Here is a 21,113-nt window from a genome sequence, read left to right as displayed (position 1 = left end):
TCTTCATTAACCCCACCCCCCGTCTGGATAGTGGCTGATCATCCTCGTTTCTGGCTGCCAGCAAAACCATTCTGTGGATAATCCCTGCCCCCCCTCCCCCCAGAAATTAGATCAGGAAAATGTTGCGCCATGAATCCTCTCCAATTTCAATTAAATTGTGTCTGAACAGGAATACAATCTTCCTGGCAACATAATACTCAGATTTTGTACTTTAAGAGTCTCATTCTCACATCCAGCTCATACTGCAAGTGGGGTGGGGAAGAGTTCATGCCCCAACTCCTGAGATGGAAAGATGTATTACACCTCTACCCCAATATAACGCTGTCCTCAGGAGCCAAAAAATCTTACCGCATTATAGGTGAAACTGCATTATACTGAACATGCTGAGCAGCCCCGTCCCCCCGGAGTGCTGCTTTACTGTGTTATATCAGAATTCGTGTTATATCGGGTTGTGTTATATCGGGGTAGAGGTGTATTTAAAAAATGCTGTTGGACTCACTCCCTGAGGCTGAAAGACAGGTGTGTATGGGGGGAGAGCAGCTCTGAGCCACCTTTGAATCTGCTGCCACCTGCCAGCTGAATGCATGTGGTGACAAGCTACCTCGATCCCATCAGCTGAGACACAAAGAGCAGCAGTGAGTTGGTGGCAGTGGACAGCACTGGTGCACCTTGAACCTCCTGTTCTCTGCCTGTGGCACACAATTGCTTCATCTCTTGAGGGCTATAGTACTTTGGTCTAATTCTGGTGGTTTGAGCTTGGTGTGGAAAGGACTGGCTGGTGTTTGGCGGCCTGTGATATACAGGAGGTCAAACTAGATTATCTGTTGGTCCCTTCTGACCTTAAACTCTGTGACCCTGTGCCCAAATGGCTCCCAGCAGTTCAAAGGTCGGAACACGTGAAGGAGAGAGAAGCTATACCAAAGCCATGGTTACACTAGGAAAAGCAGGTGTGTTTTTGCAATGAAATAGCTATCATGTTATAAAATCCTAATGTAGTTAGGGCAATCTGAATATTCACCTGGATGTAGTTGGTTGAGGGAACTCTAGGCCAGGGCCACTCCCTAGGCCAAATGGTGCCCCAGGCAAGGAGCGGCTTTGGCGTCCCTCCTCCCCCATTTTTAAACTTTTGAATACCTTATGTAACAATGGTGGTTCTGGAGGGACCCAACTGAGAGTGCCAATTCAGGACAAATTGCTTAAAGCAGGGCAGTTACAACCCAATGCTGGGGTTTTTCCACCTCTAAGGCAAACCAAACCAGCCAGCCAGAGAGGACTTTGGTTTTACCCCACTGGCTAACCACAAGTCACACAAGCAATTCCCTTAGACACTCCAATTTCCCAGTATCACCACCAGTGCCACTCGTTATGGGGACAAATGGTTATGAAAACCAATACCCCAGTAAAAGAAGACGGGTTCTCTTGATCCCAAAGGACCAAGCCCCAGACCCAGGTCAATATACAAATCAGATCTTACCCACAAATCATGCTGTTGCAATCCTTTAGAATCTAAAATCTAAAGGTTTATTCATAAAAAGAAAAAGATATAGATGAGAGCTAGAATTGGTTAAATGGAATCAATTACATACAGTAACAGCAAAGTTCTTGGTTCAGGCTTGTAGCGGTGATGGAATAAACTGCAGGCTCAAATCAAGTCTCTGGAGTACATCCACAGCTGGGATAGATCATTCAGTCCTTTGTTTAGAGCTTCCGGTTGTAGCAAAGTCCCTCCAGAGGTAAGAAGCAGGATTGAAGACGATGGAAATGAGACATCAGCCTTTTATAGTCTTGCCCATGGGAGGACATCTCTTTGTTCTTACTGTCTGGAGTAACGTGCTCAAATTACATATCCAGGTATGACTCTGTTTACAGGTTGATGCCATTGTGAATTGGCGTCTCCCAAAATCCATTGTCAGTTAAGTGTTTCTTGATTGGGCACTTAACTTGCGTATTCCTTTCTCAAGAAGCTGACCAAATGCTTTACTAAGGCTTCTTAGAATCAAAACACATTGAGATACAAGTACATAGCCAATATTCATAACTTTAACTATAAAAATGGTACACACATACAGGTAGAAGCAGCAAAGAGTCCTGTGGCACCTTATAGATGTATTGGAGCATGAGCTTTTGTGGGTGAATACCCACTTCGTTGGATGCATACAGGTAGCATCATCATAACCAGCAAATTATAACCTTTCCATAGACACCTTACTCAACAACCTTCATACAATATTTGTTGCAAATATATAACAGTGGTTGCAACAATGATTTATACATTACAGATTATGTCAGTAACATCACATCTTATTTTTTTATTGCATGTGTAGCCCATTTCACAACTTTTTTTTTGGCATGATTTGCATCCTCTCAGATAAAATGATAAATTTGCTCGCTAGGATCTGTAAATCTGTATTTATTCATGCCATATATAAGCAAATAAAAAATAGTTTCCTCTAAGCTTATAGAAAATTTTTAATTTTAAGACTAACTGAAATGTGCTAACATCAAGAAATTGAACTGTGCACCAACATTGGGCGGACCAGTATGAAATAGTGTTATGGTAGGTGACAGCCTTAGAATGTTAACCCTAGTCCTGTAGTTCAAAAGGTCACTTTTCTTGCCTTTGCCCTCGTGAACTGAAGCACAGCATCAGAGAGAGCCAAAGACTGGCCAATGGCATTTTCAAGCAATAAAATAGCAAGCGATGTTGGTCTCTTGTCCTCCATTGTCAACTGAAGATATGTTCTAATGAGCCTGAGCTTTGAAATGAAAAGCTGCACTCACCACTTGTGACTGACCAGCACCGAGAGCAGAATCCTCAAAGCTATCCACAGCTAGGAAAAGTGGCCTTCAGCTCTTCATCGTAAATGAATTGGAGAACTTGGAGTGGAGAGTGCTTCCCATGTAGCAAAATGTAATGGATGTTGTCCAATTTGACATAAAGGTCATTATCATTGATGTTCAAACATTCCCCATGTGTCATGTCCAGTGAAGGTCTGTATAATTGTTCAAGAGTATTTTCCTGTCCACTGGCAACTTACTAAGGTCATGCAAAAACTCCCAGGTCTTTTCATGATGCTTCATTTATCCGAACCTTTCTTCAGTGGACAATGGAGCAGTGTCAACGAATGAGCAAAAAACCTCCCTCTTTAATTTTTCTTCTGAGCTTTCCATCACCTCATCTCTGCCCTCATAACCAAACTGTCTTGTCTTCCAATGAATATGAGTTTCCTTGAAGACAGGCTCAACTCCTAAGTTATCTGCCATTTCTTTGACAGCAGTGATGGCATCTTCAAATCCATTGTCTCTGTAAGCCACAATGAAATCAAGGCAGCTTCTCATCAAAGTAGTAGCAGTCGTGATGTCCATCAAATAAGTTTGTATTGCCTTGCTTACCATGTTTACTTAGAACAGGATATCATGCCAAACCACAACTGAGACTAGAAATTTGAAGTCAGGGATCTGGTTTGCCAGGCATTGAGCCTGGTGTCAGATTCCGGCCTCAACTTTACTTGGTTGCGCCAGTTCCATCAGGGCATTGTAAACCTCAGTCACTTGGTACCTCACTGCCCTTACCCTATCAATACAGCTCTCCAGTGAGTGACACTTAGCAGCTTCACAGTCAGATTTATAACATTGTCCGTAAGGATCTGCTGCCTGATAGTTGATGCTGAAAAAGGATGTATATCCTTTGCAATACTCTAAAGAGAGAGACTGAATCTAAAGATGCTGCTGCTGCATCTGACACAACCATGTTGAGGGAATGGCGGCCACAAGGCACAAAGAAAGCTCTCGGATTCAGTGCAAGGGTCCTTGCCTGAACACCACTGTTTCTTCCCTTCATGTTCACACGGTTGTCATAGCCTTGGCTGCAGCAGTCCTAACACTTTATTTTATTCTCATTCAGAATGTTCATAAACAGTTCTGTTTAGGCCTTTTCCAGTAGAGTCATCCACAGACTGGAAACAGATAAAGTATTCCTTTACTTGGATATAGCCATCCTCATAGTCAAAAAATCTTACTGTAAATGACATCTTTTCACTGTGACTAATGGTGGGAGTGCAATCCATTATTACGGCTTAGTACTTCGCTTTGCCGAGCCACATCAATATGTCAACAAACATTACATGTTAAGCATGGCAAAAGAAGGAACAGTATTTCTGTTATATTCTTGCATAGATAGAGGTTTGATAGATATCTCTGGCATCTCATTAAATATGTCCTTTATTAGTCACTACTTATGACTCTTCAAGTCTTAAAACACAAGTACATTTTCACAATTACACAATAAAACAAGGTTCATGATATCGCAGGTGGGCTCTCACTCCACTTCAGTTCATTCTTATATCTCACTGACTGACTGACTGGCAACCCCCTGTCCCTTATATACCCATGAAGACATGGCTGACAACATTCTAGGAAGTTCCAGGAAAACGTAGTTCTCAGAAAGTCTGGAAGGTTCCATGAGATTCTACAAAGGTCCAGCATATTCTAGGAGGCTAGTGAAAAATGAATCCACCCATGGAATACCTGAAACATGTTACTTCAAAAATTCTATTTTCCCTTTTGTCGCTAACAAAAAGAGCACTCCAAACCTATTGCCCCTAAAGCCTGACACCCCAGGTGGTTGCCTGGGTCACTTGCCCCTAAATCCAGCCCTGCCCTAGGCTCCTTGCTAGGGTCATCTTGTGTCTCTGAGCGGCTGCTGGTCCTGAACCCACAAGCCAGTTCAAATCAAAACTTCCATACCAGCTGACAGGAAGGAGCAGAGTAGGGAGTTATAAGAAAAGGACGAATGGCCTGGGAGTGTTTACAAATGGTCTCTTGCACTAATTGACTGGGAATGTGGAATTGGCACATGGGGAATTTTTAAACACAGAAGTGGTTCTGCCCTTTTTTCTGGGTCATTCGTTGGAGGATTATTTGCATAGTGCTAAAGGGCCAATTTCTTTATGGTGGTGGAGGTGGCTAAATATACTTAGTGTGCATTCATCAGCCCAGATACATGCACCTTGGGTGTGCTATAAAACAGATATATCAGAAAAAGTGACTGTAAAAATGGCAATTTCCCAGAAAACACCCCTGTTCACTACATTTTAGTTTAGTGACAAAAAATAAGCTTTTACTATTATTTGCTCTATGAATACAGTTCCTTGCTCTGACATTGTAAATACTTTAAAGCTGTATCTCTAGTCTTCCACCTTCTCTTCCCCTTTGTATCTCTTAGCTTGCACTGATTTGTATTGGCATCCTAGTTATCAGCATCATTCCACCAGTTTTCACAAATTGAATTTTTTTTCATCAGCCCAATCACATGTTTTAGGGCCCTATTCTGTTCTCCATTATACTGTATTAAATCTAGAGTAGCTCCAGTTTGGCCCACTAGTTCTCAGTGAGGACTGTGTCCATGCAAGCTTCAGACTTTAGCCTTTTTGATCACCTTTGCTTATATGGATCCACTTTTATGTAACAGAATGAAACAAAATCTCTTGGGCTGATAATATAAGGTGTTTCCCTAGGGTTTTGTGATCATGTGTGTTTAAAATTTCAGGAAAATTTCTCCAGACATTTTTGAATTACGGAAAAGTGGGAGAAAACCCCGCTTTCCCATTTTAAAAATCTAACCACTTTGTATAAGCCATATAGCTCTTGTATAGAAAATATCAGCTGAAAAGGTGTTCCAAAAAACCTTTGTTTAAAACATTCCAAACTCTCTAGTGGGAATCTTTAATTATGTTTTCTAATAAACTGCACACCCTCTTTTTTTGGGGTGTATGTGTGTGCTCTAAATTAATTGGTACAGTCTCTGTAATAGGAGGTGTAATTTTTTGAATTTGAGAGATTTTTTCATAATTTGCATGACTTTGGATCTAAACTTTATCAATAACTCTCTTATGACTCTGGAAATCAGTACTGGAGAATATCAGGATGAGTGTGAATCTCAGCAACTTCAAAACAAAATGCAAATCCAGCATTCCCACAATAGCATTGCAAAAAATAAAATAAAACCAAAATCTGGGTTCTGCTGACTGGAGGGAACAGCAAAACATCTTATGTGCACTCCTCATAATTTTTGGGTGGCACTCAGATACTAAGGTGATAGAGATCATATAAAATCCAAGACAGCCAGACAAATAGAAGATTCTCTAGAGTGACAATTGAAAATAATTTTCATCCTAAAGCCCTATTTTTGCCCTCTGTAATTTTGGCTTGGAAAATCAGTTTGGCCTGAAAATTACTAGATTTAATCTGATGACAAAACAAAACAGAACCTGCAAAGTTTGAAGAAAATTCATCAAATGTTAGTTTGAGCTATTGGTCATTTAAAAAAAATTACCCTGATTTGATATTGTCTTTTGCCTCCCCCAGGCTCAATGAAACCTGTGTTACTATCCCTTTAAACTTTCCTTACTGTCAAAAGCTATAGAACAGGCCATAGTTGAAGAAAAACTGTGATCAAGCAATGTTGTTAATAATAGGTTGTGTTAATTGTTTTGGGAGGTGAATTGATGAGAGTTTTGTGCCCAATCCTGTTCCCATTTTTTTAAACCATTGATTGCAGTGGGACCAGTATTGGGTACTCTAGATTTCTTAGAGCACAGTGTGTGGCAGAGATTAACAAGACCAAAGGGATATTCAGGGTTCCAGTCCCAGTTCTGCAAGTATTTAGTTTATGAAGTGGTAACATTAAGAAGGCAAATCTGATCCCCTTTGTTATTCAAGGAAACCTCATGATCTCAGGATTTAGGGTTAAATCTACCTGACAAATAGAATTTGTTCTGATAACTTGGAATAAACGAGAGCACATAATTCTTGTGATTAAACCTTCACACACTTTTTTGTGAAGTGTATAACATTTCTTTGTCTTCCTGTTTCAGTCCAGTACCATCAAATTATATTACTATGTTTTATATTACTATGTTGTTATCAGGTGCTTAGTGTTTACCTCAGATGTGGTCTACCCTTATGAATATGACAGGAGTATGAATTTTTGCTGACATAGTTATACTGGTAAAACCCCTAGTCTAGATGCTTTTAGAGGGATGTAAACATGAGTTTTTCACCCCCGCGAGTACCTTAGCTATGTTGACCTAAATTCCAAGCGTAGACCAACCCTTGTAATTTATTTAGATTACTGGACAGGAATAAGCTATACTGGTATAAGCACTTTTATGCTGGTGTAGCTACATTTATTTTTGATACGTCAACCATACCAGTCTAGTCGAGCAGTTAAGTTCAAGTGACAAAGCTTTTAAGTGTTGACAAGCCCTTGGGGTTTCCAGGATCAGGTCTTTAAAGCTGGACAGACCTGTCCCCCTGTTCATGTGCTCTCACATAGGAATTCACTTCTTGGCATTATAGTGCTGAATTTTTCAGAGACCACAGAGGCACTTTAGGAAGTTATCCAGGCTCTATTAATATCCCCCAGCTAACTTCTTTCCATGACTGGGGAGGGAAGATGTCAGGAGTATTCATTCCAGTGGCAGTTTATGCCAGGCAAACAAGCTGACTGATTAATATGTGAAGGTGTTCACAACACTGACAACACAGTCCCTGCTGCTCTAGTCACTTCAATGGAGTTATTCCAGTGATGAATTTGGCCCAGGCTGCCCAGCAGCTATAGGGTCTGGCTAAAGCTTCGGGTGTGTTGTTGTGATTTTCCAAAGAGCTAATAGGGAGGAAGTGAAAACCAAAAGAGATAGGCGAGGATGATCCTGGCTGGGATGATTTAGTTGGGTTTGGTCCTGCTTTGAGCAGGGGGTTGGACTAGATGACCTCCTGAGGTCCCTTCCAACCCTGAGATTCTATGAGAGTTGCCTCTCCCGATGAGCAAGAGTGAAGCCATTTTAGACTGTAGAACAGGGGTAGTCAATTATTTTTTGTCACAGTCCTAATTGCATGACCGAGGTATAGTGAAGGTCTAGGCTCCAGATAAAATAATAAAAGCCCCAATAATAACGATAAGTAAATACAGAGACTGTGGGGTCCCTTCAAAAGCATCTGGCGGTCTGGATTTGGCCCATGATCTGCCTATTTGCTACCCCTGCTGTAGGCCTTTCCCCCTAGTAAGGAGGCAGTAAGCATTAGAGGAGGGGACAACATTTGCCGTTGCCACCTGCAACTAACAAAGGCAGCTAATTGCCAATTAACTCGCCTTCCCTTGGCTCCTGGGCTGAGCCGGAGGGAGCAGAGGGTGGAGCGAGATTACTGGCCTGGGGGCTGGGCAGGCGGCTGGTTGCCCGGCTCCAGCCCGAAAGGTGGTGATGGGTTAAAGAGCCGGGTTTGCTGCTGCAGGCGTGTGGTGTTCGTTGTTTCTGGCAAGCGGGACTTGGTCCTGGGAGAGAGGTGGGGCCGCAGCCGCGGAGAGCGAGCCGGGGTGCAGGCGCTGCGCTGCGCTAGCTGCAATTGGGAAGCGGAGCGGCTGACGGGGAAGGGGAAAAAGTGACCGGAGGGGAGGTGGATCCTCCCTTCAGAAGCCGCCTCTCTCCTGCCGCGCTTAGCCCTCGGCTCCCAGCAGGGAGTGGCCGCCTCGGGCGGGGCCCCGCGGGACAGCAGCGGTGGCAGGGGCTGAAGGTAGGTTCCCCGGGCTGCCGAGCTGGGGGAGGCGAGGGCAGCTAAGGGGCAATGGGGGGCTGCCGGGGAGACACTGAGGCTGAAGGAAGATCGGGGGGGGGGAAACGACCCCCTCCTCCCCCGCCGCCTTTCCCCCTCCTGCGGGCTCCCCTCTCTGCGCCCGCCGCTGGGGCTGGGCGAAGGGGCGCGGGCGGAGGGACCCGGCCCGGGGAGGGGAGACCTCAAAGGCTGGGACGGGAAGCGGCACCGCTCCGGGGCTGCGTTTCCTGGGGGGTCGGCTGAAGTTCTCGGTCCCGATCATGGGGTCAGCGATCCCCCCTCCTCCCCCCGCCAGCCCCATTACGCAGGTGAAGGGCAATGGGAGTGTTTTCCAGCCTCCGGTGTAGCCCCCCGGGGAGGGGGGGGAGGATAGGGTGACCAGACAGCAAATGTGAAAAATCGGGATGGGGTGGGGGGGTAATAGGAGCCTGTATAAGAAAAGGACCCTAAAATCGGGACATCTGATCACCCTAGGGAAGGAGCTGGAGAAGGGGATGAGTCCTTGCATCTCTGCATCATGAGATAGATCACACGGTGCAGTCTGAGTTCCACTCTTGCTTTGGCTTCAGGGGTAACTAAGGGGGAGAAGGCACCTGCTCATACCACCGAGACTCGGGTATGTCTTGGTGGGTCTTGGGAGAGAGGGACGCACAGAAATGGCGAACTTAAGGCAGTGTCGCTGGGTCCTGTAAGAAAAACACCACACAGATCACTGGGGCAAAATAGTGTTTCCAATACAGCAGTATGAAGTGTTGCTTTATGAGCATTTGGGTCCATTGTCTTCAACATCTGGAACACACTTGAATCTTGGAGCAACAGATGGAAATTTCCATACTGTGTCTGGGCGGGAGGACAGGGAAGGAAGGGATGGGCAGAGGAGTGTTCACCTAAGGGGCATGGAAGAGATGTATGTTTCCAGTGATTAGCTCCTGAGCCTATTGTATCCACAATACTATTGATGCAACTACATATGGACACTTGAATGTAATTTTTCTGAGTGGGATGTATAGGAAGGAATGAAAAGAACTTGATGAAAGAACTGGCAACATTCTTGTATTTAATCATGAAGATGGGCAGAAACCACAAAATTAGATCCAGATCTTGAACATCCATAGCCCGAGGGGAATTTGGATCCAAAGTTTTGGTTTGTGCCTGTCCCAGTTAATAGTCTAATTTTGTATAGCAGCCAGCTCAGACTCTTTAAAATGTTTTTTTTCCCCCAACAAGCTGTACTATTAATAAAAACATTTTTCCTATCCCTGGGCTTGAAAGACATCAGCTGTTTCTAGACAGTTCTTGTTTGTTTTTTAAACTGACTTGCCTAGGGAAAGCAAATCCTTTAATTTCACAAATGTTAGTAATATACTCCTGCCACTTTATCTACTATTTGGTGCTCAGACACTAACATGGACATAATCAATAAGCAGACTAGCCCAATCTGTGGCTGGGCTTACTTCGTACTCCTACTGTGCATTATGGGAACCTTCTGGTCTGTAGGCAGCAGATCTACCAGGCAAGTCAAAAGGAAGCCTTCACTGGTGTAGACAGTAAAAGCCGTGGTAACTCCTTGGTTGGAAGTTTCTCTTTGTCTGTCTCTCTCGGTTGCATTCTAAGAAGTTCTATAAGGGTAGGGTCTGATTCTGCAAATCCATACACATGTGCATCCTCCCATGGAGGTAACAAGGACCACTTGGATAAGGGTTTGCAAGACTGAGCCTGTAAGGCGAGAATTGCCCCACTGCAGAGAGCCAGCATGACTGTGCTTATGTGCCAAATTTTGAGCAACTTTCATGGGAATTTAAAGGGGATAGGTGGACAAATCTCACTGAGTTTCAGTGGGAGTTGAGTGCTTAAATTCCTTAAACTCTTTTGGAAATCTCAACCCTAAGTGGTGTATTGGCTTTGTGGAAGCTCTTTGCCCAGGGGTGAATTATACCCCACAGAGTTAGCTTTTCACTACAGGTTTCAGAGTAGCAGCCGTCTTAGTCTGTATCCGCAAAAAGAACAGGAGTACTTGTGGCACCTTAGAGACTAACACATTTATTTCAGCATGAGCTTTCATGAGCTACAGCTCACTTCTTTGGATGCATAGAATGGAACACACAGACAGGAGATATTTATACATACAGAGAACATGAAAAGGTGGAAGTATGCATACCAACTGGAAGAGTCCAATCAATTGAGATGAGCTATCATCAGCAGGAGAAAAAAACTTTTGAAGTGATAATTAAGATGACCCTTAGAAGGTGTGAGGAGAACTTAACATAGGGAAATAGATTCAATTAGTGTAATAACCCAACCATTCCCAGTCTCTGTTTAAGCCTGAGTTAATTGTATCTAATTTGCATATTAATTCGAGTTCAGCAGTCTCTCTCTTTGGAGTCTATTTTTGAAGTTTTTTTTGTTGTTGCAAAATTGCCACCTTTAAGTCTGTCACTGAGTGGTTAGAGAGGTTGAAGTGTTCTCCCGCTGGTTTTTGAATGTTATGATTCCTGATATCAGATTTGTGTCCATTTAGTCTTTTGCGTAGAGTCTGTCCGGTTTGGCCAATGTACATTGCAGAGAGGCATTGCTGGCACATGATGGCATATATCACATTGGTAGATTGTCAGGTGAACGAGCCCCTGATGGCGTGGCTGATGTGATTAGGTCCTATGATGGTGTCACTTGAATAGATATGTGGACAGAGCTGGCATCAGGCTTTGTTGCAAGGATAAGTTCCTGGGTTAGTGTTTATGTTGTATGGTGTACGGTTGCTGGTGAGTATTTGCTTCAGGTTGGGAGGCTGTCTATAAGCGAAGACTGGCCTGTCTCCCAAGATCTGTGAGAGTGAGGGATCATCTTTAAGGATAGGTTGTAGATCTTTGATGATGTGCTGGAGAAGTTTCACTACAGAGACTCTTTCCTTTGTTTTGTGTTTCTGTGAGCTGGTTCTGCTTTACATTTTATCACATAGTGAGTGACCTCATTGTGCCTGTCAAAATGGAACTTTCACATATTTGGCTTTGATTGTAGTTTTGTCTGCATTTGGAGGAGCCTATGATGCAAATAGGTTGTTCAGTCCATTGAGGTTATTCGGCATAAATGCTTTTAAAATAACATGAAATAAGCTCAGTATTAGTGGTGAAATTCTGGTCCTTTTGAAGTCAGTGCCAAAACTCCCATTGACTTCAGTGGGCCAGGGTGTACAAACACCTCAAAATGTGCAGGTGCATGGAATGTTCTGTTGGTACAATGGTACGTCCATGGTTAAGGAATCTTGAACTGGGCTGTCTAGATATAGGCAAAATTTGGAAGGGTTCAACTGATTTGTGTGAAACTTGTAGATAATACAGTGAAATAATTATTGGTGAAGAACTGCAAGTGAAGGCACTGAAATGTGAAGATGTGTGTTCTTTGTTATGAATCCTGATGGTCTAAACAGGGCACAGCAAACTCCTTTCATTTTATCTAAAGAGAAAGAACAGGCACAAAGTTAGCCCCTGATCCCTCAACTCTTCCTCAGCTACGATTATTGCTGTGAGTGAGGGTTTGCAGGATGGGCCCTTAATACCTGCTCTTGCGAGGTGAAATACGCCATCAACTCGCACTGAACTGAGGGTGCACAAAAGGGAACTGGGTCAGGGCCTTAGTCCCCCTTAGCCCTACTGAGTAGGTAGAAGAGTTACCAGATGTTTGGAACTGATTAACATCTTCGCGGGGCACAGGAGATTGTGCTCATGTGGCTGGATTGAGCAATGCTTATTACTGTTTAATTTTTTTAATTCAGGTTTACCGTTCAAAGATACACATGGGCAGTAGTGCCTATCTGATTCCCGTAAGCAATAAGTGCACAAAAGAGCAATGCCAGTAAGACTGGACAGCCTGAAGTCATAAAAGTCAAGGCAAAAGTAAGAGTCCATTTACTTTTTTTAAGAAATTAGCATAGTGAGAGCAAACTCTGTGGTCATTATCATTTGTATTACAGCAGTGCCTGGAGGCCTTCACCGAGGCCAGGGTCCGATTGTGTTGGGCATCACGCTCCTAATAAGAGACAGTCCCCGTTCTGATCAGCTTGCAAACTAAACAGAAAAGACACACACAAGATGGGAGACGGGGATTTATTATCATCCCCATTTTACAGAGGCACACAGAGATTGACTTCTCCTGTATCACAAAGGAAGTGTGTCAAAGCAGAGAACTGAAAGTAATTTCCTGTCACAACCCAGTTCATTAAGCCACAAGTACCGTTTCATCTTGACATGCACAGATGTCCACAAAGGGTACATCTACACCGCAGCTGGGAGATGTAATTTCCCAGCTCAAGTAGATGTACACTTGCTCGCGCTGCTCAAGCTAGCAGGCTGAAATAGCAGTGTGGCTGCCCCGGCTCAGGCTAGCCTTCCAAGTACATACCTTGGATTTTGGCCGGAGTTGTACCTGAGCAGCTAGTCTGAGTCACCACACATACCAAGCTGCTGGTTTTAGTATGCTAGCTCGAGCACAGCTAATGCACTTATGCCTACCCAAGCTGCACCGTAGATGTAAGTGAAGTGTAGTTTGTTGGACTGCAAGTTCTACGAAGAGCCCTTTGTTCTGGTTCTTGGAATGTACCTCTACGCAGGCCGCAGGCTAGTGGTCTAAAACAGCTGTGTAGACAGTGAAGTTTCAGCTAGGACCCAGGGCTGGATTTCCAATATAGGCACAGTAGGCATGTGCCTAGGGGCGCTGGCATTCTAGGGGCGCCTAAAAGTTAAGAGGGCTCCTGGCAGGGGTTGGTGGCTGCCCAGAGTATGGGGGTGGAGCAGGGTGAGCATCCGAGTCAGCCCGCCTGGGGGTGCTGTGAAGCGGGCAGCTGCTGAAGGGGCTGGGAGTATCCAAGCCCCTTCCCACTCTCGGCAGCCCTGCTGCCTCTGTCTCGTGCTGGTAAGGGAGAGGGAGGGACATGGCCAATGCCCCATTCACTTGCATGGGCAGAGTTGGAGTGTGGCTGCCATGCCAGGCTGTGGGAGGGACGGAAGACACCCGGGGACCACTAGTTGTGGGGAGAAGTACAGTTCCACCCTTGCACCTCACCTGGGGCGGATGGGCTGTGCCCTGGCTCGGGCTGGGAGGCCATGCATGGCAGAGGGTCTCATGCCTTCCCAGGAAGGCTGTGTCCTGGCTACTCCACTGGCGGCGGGGGGGGGCTGCTGTGGGGAGGAACAGGGCCAGAATATTGCGGCCAGCACAGATTTAATACAATACAAAATAAATTTCACATTCATATTGGTGCAGGGTCAGCTGTAGGGGTGGGGGGTGGCACTGAAGTTGCTGTGCCTAGGGGCATGTAAGGTGTAAATCTGGCCCTGCTAGGACCTCCTCTTTCCCTGTGCTTCTGAGCCAGAGCTCCAGTCCTAGCCACGATTGCAAAGTGTTGTCTACACAGCTATTTTTATACTGCTACTGCAAGCCCCACTAGCCCAAGACTTCTGACCCGGCTTGGGAGCTTTACTGCCACAGGCGGCGCAGACAAACCCATAGTGAAACCAAGCACTGCTTGGAGGGGAGGAGGCAGTGGCGGTGTTTGTACCCTGAAAAGCTCAATTCTGGATCCCTTACCTGGGACTGTGAGGAAGATGGGGCCAGCGGGGGTGCTGGGAAAGGCCCAGGGAAGCCCTCTAAACCCATCCCACCTCCCCCTGCCCCTGCTTGGCTCCTGCTCCAACCTATCTAAGTGGCCACAAAACTCAGCTCTGGCTCCACCTCTGGGTGTGCCCTAGGCTTCCAGCAGCTCTGGCCCCTGCCTGTTATACCAATAAAAACTAGCAGGATCTTATTAAGAGGGATAAGGCAAAGATGCCACATTTATTGTAAATACCATAATAAAACAAAAGACAACAGTAAACAATGTTGTTTTACTACTTATTTCTATCACTGCTTATTCCTTATATATATTATATACACACACACATTCATTCACACAATCATTCATTCAGGTTCTGTATAGATGTTATAGTTACCAACCTAGACGTTGCTCATGCCAAGTTACTGGCCAGGTATCTTGGCCATGAGGATGGATCCGAGTCTGTGTCAGATGCATCTGATGCTCCTGGATGCTGGCAGCAGAACCATAGACTCAAAGTCCTCAGTCTTTAGAGTCCAGTTTTATAGGAATTTATTCCTATGTCAGTCCATGAGAGTTGCTTCATTCTGCTGTTGCTAAATCAATCAGCAGGTGGCTGGCTCCATGTTGTCAGATGCTTGTTTTTCCTTCCTTTGAGGGGGTGGGGGTCATCTGGTTGATCCCACTTGACACCTTCTTCAGCCAACACTGAATTCTTCAGGCTGGTAACTCCCTAACCATTCATTCATTATTTAAACTAGGCACTAATTCACATCCATTCTTTATCTTAATCACATCTATTTCACTGTCTCTTTACCTTTTGCGGTGTTACCAATTTATGTGAGACTCCCTGTCTTTTAACAATCAAAGATAAAGTGAGATGAAAACTTACAGAGGGTGGGGGTCTCTATTTATACACTATAACAGCTACTGTTTTGGCTTATTTAGGCCATGGCTACACGTGCAAATTTGCAGCGCTGCAGCAGGGTGTGAAAACACACCCTCTCCAGCTCTGCAAATTGTGGCGCTGCAAAGTGCCAGTGTGGTCAAAGCCCCAGCGCTGTACGTTGTTCCCCACAGGGAGGTGGAGTACAGACAGCGCTGGGAGAGCTTTCTCCCAGCGCTGGCGCTTTGCCTACACTTAGCGCTTCAAAGCGCTGCCGCGGCAGCGCTTTGAAGTGCAAGTGTAGCCATAGCCTCTGAGTCAATTGAGGTTTAACAAGTTTTATACAAAGTATTTCTTTGAGCAGGCTTTACACAGACACAGCTATTTCTAACAATAAATCCTCACCAACTACTTCTAACATAAACCTTAAGTTATCAATAAATCATCACAAATGTACTTCTAACATAAACCTTAAGTTATAAAGTATTACTTAACAATAAATCGTTTCTCATCTAAACCATGTTTAATACAAACCTTCTTTAATATCCCTACACCTGGTCCCAGGCTGCAACCTCCCTGCGCTGACCTGCCTGACCCCCTGCCCAGGCCCAGTGCTGGCACCTGCTGGTGTGGAGGGCGCTCTGCAGGGGAGGGGAAAGGGGGCTGCCTGGCAGGGGAGCACAGCGGCTGGAGCTGCTGGTGAGGGCCTTCTGCTTGGCCCATCGGGCATCAGCTTTTCCTTCCTGCTCCCTGCTGGGGGCTCTGCTGTAAAGGTGGCCCCACTACCTGGCTCTGGCTGGCCCGAGGCTCCTGGCAACTTTAGCCCTTGTACTACCAGGCAGCCCCTTTCCCTCCTGGCTGCAGAGCATCCTGTGAGCCAGAGGGGTGGAGGTGCTCAGAGGCAGGTCAGTGTGGAAATGCTGCAGTCAGGGTGGGTTGCAGGAGCCTGAGAGGGTCTTTCCCTTATGAAAAGGTCTGCAGAATGGAAAAGCTGGAGAATCACTGACGTACAACATTCAGCCTCTACTGGATTTCATAATGTGGAAAGTCTTTGCTATTAGTTGCTTGCCAAGGTTTGCATGACTTGTCTTTGCATAGCTGCTGGAGCTGAGCAAACTGCCCAGTGAATAATTTATTGGTTAAATTTAGCCCCTCCTCCCCCCTTTTGTTGTTGATGATTTTGTGAGTTGTCTGTGAATAGATCACAACTTCTGCCAACCATATTGTCAATTTAGAATTATTTGCTTGTCTTACGTGACAGTGTTGCTGTGGGTATAGCTTCAGATAGATTTTGAATAGCGAATATTGACTATGCTGTTTTGAGTGAACATATATGTTGCATGGTGTTTGGTTCTGGTCCTCGATAGGCTATTGTGGTTTTAGGAGCTACTAGGGCCCTATTTTTTTGCAATCTTGGCCTGTACATGTGTGTTTCCCTAATTATGAAAGTTGTCTAAATTTTACCCTATGCTGTGTTTGTTTTAAAATAATCCATATACAATTGTCAGAATAAAAAGGAAAAATAACATTAGATTAAATTTAAAAGATATGTTTTACAGCAATAACTAGAGCATTAAGGGGGAAAGTGTATTAATACTTGTATAAAGTAAATATGAGAGAAATCTGCAAAGCCTTAAGTATGTGTGTAACTTTAAACACATGAGCAGTCCCACTGCCGCCATATTCTTATGGGTAAAGTTACATATGGGCTTAAATCTTTACAGATCAGGGCACTTCTGAATAGTACTTTATTATTGTCTTATGAAAAAGTAAACAATAATGGTTTGAGTTTCTTAAGTTTACACACTTTTTCTCTCCAAACCAGTCTCCAACTATAATGAAAATGAATGCACTAACCCCCCCTCACCATGCTCCCCCCCAAAAAAACTGACAAACACCACTAAGTATATCAATCTCTAGTTAGTTATTTCTACAGGGATGCAGGCGGACTGGTTGAAGTGAAAGAACTTCATCCCACAAGATAATGGAAGATGTTACACACCTGTGTGGTTTTAAAATGCAGAGGAAAGAAAAGAAGGTTCTTCAATTCTTATACTATGCCTAAATAAGGTACATAGCAGGTTTTTTTTTTATCAATTCAACACAACTTGAAAAACCACTTGCAAGTTTTTCATTTGAAAAATGTCAAAACGGGTTGTTTTGACAACTTCAAAAATGCTTCAAGGTGTGACTATAAACAGGAAAGAATACAAAATCAGTTTGTATTCTGATGACATTTTTGCACTGTTGAAGAATCTCAATGCTAGTGAAAGTAGTTGATCTTTTTGAAAAGATCTCTCATTTTTGCATTAACTAGAATAAGTCACATGCAATGGATATATCCAAAAGACCAGATCCTTCTCAGTTTCAGTATTTTCAGTTGCAGATCTACAAAGAAATAACTTCTTTAGGTGTTGAAATTTGTCCTGATCTTCCCAAAATTGTGTCTATAAATATGGACTATATATATTCAAAGACATTTTCAAAGATGTATAGCGGGGGCATCTCCTCCCTCTGTCCTTATTGGGGAAAATAGAAAATAATCAATATTCATATCTATCCAAGAATGACTTTTATATCATTAGCCTATTGCCTTTCAAGTTATCTTCTTTGCTCTCATAAGTAGGCTTATCATCCAGTTTATATGGGATTTAAAAAAAAGCCTTGCTTGTCACACAAGACACTTAAAAACTCCTGGGCAACTGGAGGCATGGGATTGCCAGATTTGTATCTACCGTATATTATCTAGATTTCTAAATACATTCTATTTTAAAGGTGGCAGAGAGTCTATAAGATGCCACAGGACTAACAGATGTATAGGAGCATGAGCTTTCTTGGGTGAATATCCACTTCGTCGGACGTATGTAGTGGAAATTTCCAGGGGCAGGTATATATATGCAAGCAAGAAGCAGGCTAGAGATAACGAGGTTAGCTCAATCAGGGAGGATGAGGCCCTCTTCTAGCAATTGAGGTGTGAACACCAAGGGAGAAGAAACTGCTTTTGTAGTTGGCTAGCCATTCACAGTCTTTGTTTAATCCTGAGCTGATGGTGTCAAATTTGCAGATGAACTGAAGCTCAGCAGTTTCTCTTTGAAGTCTGGTCCTGAAGTTTTTTTGCTGCAGGATGGCTGCCTTTAAATCTGCTATTGTGTCCATGGAGATTGAAGTGTTCTCCTACAGGTTTTTGTATATTGCTATTCCTAATATCTGATTTGTATCCATTAATCCTTTCCCGTAGGGACTGTCCAGTTTGGCTGATGTACATAGCAGAGGGGCATTGCTGGCATATGATGGTGTATATTACATTGGTGGACATGCAGGTGAATGACCCGGTGATGGTGTGGCTGATCCGGTTAGGTCCTATGATAGTGTCACTGGAGTAGATATGTGGGCAGAGTTGGCATTGAGGTTTGTTGCATGGATTGGTTCCTGAGTCAGAGTTAGTATGGTGCAGTGTGCAGTTACTGGATAATAATCCTTCATTTTCACAGGTCTTGGGTGGCAGGCCAGTCCTCGCCCACAGACAGCCTGCCAACCTGAAGCATATTCTCACCAGTAACTGCACACCACACCATAGTAACTTTAGCTCAGGAACCAATCCATGCAACAAACCTTGATGCCAACTCTCTAGCTCTGTCCTCTTTCCTCCCTTCCTTCCCCCCCCCGTCCCCCATCCCCCACCCGGCAGTGTTTTCTGTGTGAGCCGGGCTCTGCTGGGTCCAGTGGCTCCTAGTGGCGGCCAGTAGTACTGCATCTCATTTCTATAGTGGGGGAAAGGAAATTCTGCGCACACTACATTAATTTCTGCAAAATTCTGCATTGCACGGTTGCACAGAATTCCTCCAGGAGTAATCTACATTGGCATCCTGCAATGTGTTAAGATGATTACAGCATCCTATTTTACTCATTCTCTTCACAGACCACTATGAGATAACCTGTGCCTCAGGATCAAAATCAACTCCATGGTTAAGACAATATGGATAGAAAAACAATTAGCAAAAATTAAAGTTTTAATAGGGGATGATAGATTTGCCTCCCTGGATTCCGTGTGTAACAAATATCAGCTACCACCATCTCTCAGTCCTTCTTTCAGTGGCTAGCCTCAAGGATTCGGGCAAGACTAGGGGACAATTGGTTTGTTTCAACTCTCTCACTTCTAGAGGAACATGTTAAAAATATGTAAACAAAAGTCAGTTTGTAGGAATTAGTTATAAGTGGCTTAATGCTTTGCATTACCATCCCAGTCTCCAAGAAAAATAGGAAAAAGAACTTAGCCTTACTTTCGCAACAGAAACCTGGGAGGATATCTGACTTAATGTGAAAGATACTTCAAGTTCCTTATCCTTGTGATTCTTCTGGAACAAGTTATTAAACAGGCACTACTGGACTCCAGAACGATTGTTTAAGGCTAGATTGGCAACAAACTGTGAATGTTGGAGATGCAAACAGACACATGCGAACCTTTCACTCTCCTCTATACCTGCCCAAAAAGTGCATACGTTCTGGAACGCCATGTTAAGTGCTTTCTCAAAAAATGTGTGTTACTATCTTTCCTTCTCCAAGCCTGTGTATTTTAGGGGTGCTGAATGAGTTGGTATTACCAGTGAATACTAAGAAATGCATTGCAGTAACTATTTTACTGGTCAAAAGTTATTTTGAGAAAATGCAAATCTGCAATTCCTCTTTCATACACAAAATGTCTTAGTGAGTTCTCTGCTACTGTGTTAATGGAAAATTGACTCTAATAGAAAAAATGGGGCTGTCTGGTCACACACAATTATTGCATACTTTTGCAGTTTAGTATATATTAGTACTCAATACTCATAGGTTATGTCACTTATTTATCTATTTAGTCACTGTAATAATTATGCTCTGCACAACCTCTACAGGTTCAGTTTTTTGTTTTTTTTCCTCCAAGCTTTACAAAGAATGAACACTGAATTTTGTTATTTATAAGGTATTTACTGTGTGTGTGTGTGTGTGTGTATTTATATGTTTTGTTGTGTTAATATTTTGTATAAAAAAATAAAGCTTATAAAGAAAAGCTTCAAAAATTGTTTGGAAATGGGAAATTTTGTCAAAACTAACATTTCCTGAAGAGGCTTTGGTTTTGAGAAATTGGCTTTTTTTTTTTTGACAGCTCTAATTTAAATAACTATGATAAAAATGTTGTGTTTTGCACGAGACATTTTCTTTAAGTGTTGTTTAATGTACATCAGTGTTTAAATCTTGCTAATGGTGACCAGAGTAATCACTTGTATGCTGCAAAGTGTAACTTGTATGTGTCCTCAACAAAAAATTTAAGTACACTATACTATTTGGTATTTTTGATAGGCTCATTAAAATGTAATTTATAAGTTACATTTTTTTCTTTTGCATGAAATAAAACATGGCATCAATCCTACTGTTTGATATTTTTAATGATACTGTTCGTAATCTAGGATCTGATCCAAAGTCCACGGAAAGCCTCCTGTCGATTTATATCTGACATTTTCTTTTTCATAACTGAAACTGCAATCCTCCAAAACTGGTTCAACTAATAGTTAATAACAATGTATAAAGTACAACTAGGAACAGTCCTTCAGCAAAAAAATTGAAAGGGTACTTTTTTAGATATACCATTAAGCAGAAAAGTCTGAAGTCAGTGACTTTAGAAGAGGAGAGAGTGGAGTACATATCTCCAGAAAAGGAGATGTTCCCTTCCTTCATGGAGTTTAAAATCAGGGATGAATAGCAAAACCAAAATCACCTCTGTCTGTCATTAAGACTCTCCAGTGCATGGAAAGGCATCCTAAAATGTCGGAGGATCAAATTAGGATTAAGAACACATTCACATGTTGGGATTTGTAATGTAAGCGAAAGGAGGGGCTCGGGATTTATAATACACTGTTGATGCAGTTCCTGAATAGCAGTATGAAGGAGGAAGCACTTTTATACTATTACCAGATCCATGTGCACAAAGACATTGGTAGAAGAAATATCTTTCTTGTAATCTTAAGGATATGATAGACAGGAGAGCTGGTAGAAATGTTT

At 43.3% G+C, this 21,113-nt stretch overlaps 1 protein-coding gene across 4 annotated transcripts in view; it reads left to right on the top strand.

The window, feature by feature from the left end:
• Window positions 1–8,269: 8,269 nt before the first annotated feature.
• The window catches only part of A4GALT (alpha 1,4-galactosyltransferase (P blood group)), a 91,654-nt gene continuing 78,810 nt past the window's right edge, over window positions 8,270–21,113 (top strand). For 3 of the 4 annotated variants that reach the window (XM_044994409.1, XM_044994399.1, XR_006574488.1), the window contains exon 1: window positions 8,270–8,571. The gene's annotated coding sequence lies outside the window, so the exon portion shown is untranslated. Of the gene's footprint in view, window positions 8,572–12,379; window positions 12,501–21,113 lie in introns of all 4 variants that reach the window. The other variant, XM_044994406.1, reaches the window with a different exon arrangement.

This window comes from Mauremys mutica, chromosome 1, assembly GCF_020497125.1.
Source record: "Mauremys mutica isolate MM-2020 ecotype Southern chromosome 1, ASM2049712v1, whole genome shotgun sequence".
Taxonomy (NCBI): domain Eukaryota; kingdom Metazoa; phylum Chordata; order Testudines; family Geoemydidae; genus Mauremys; species Mauremys mutica.
This window is presented reverse-complemented; position numbering and strand designations above follow the sequence as displayed.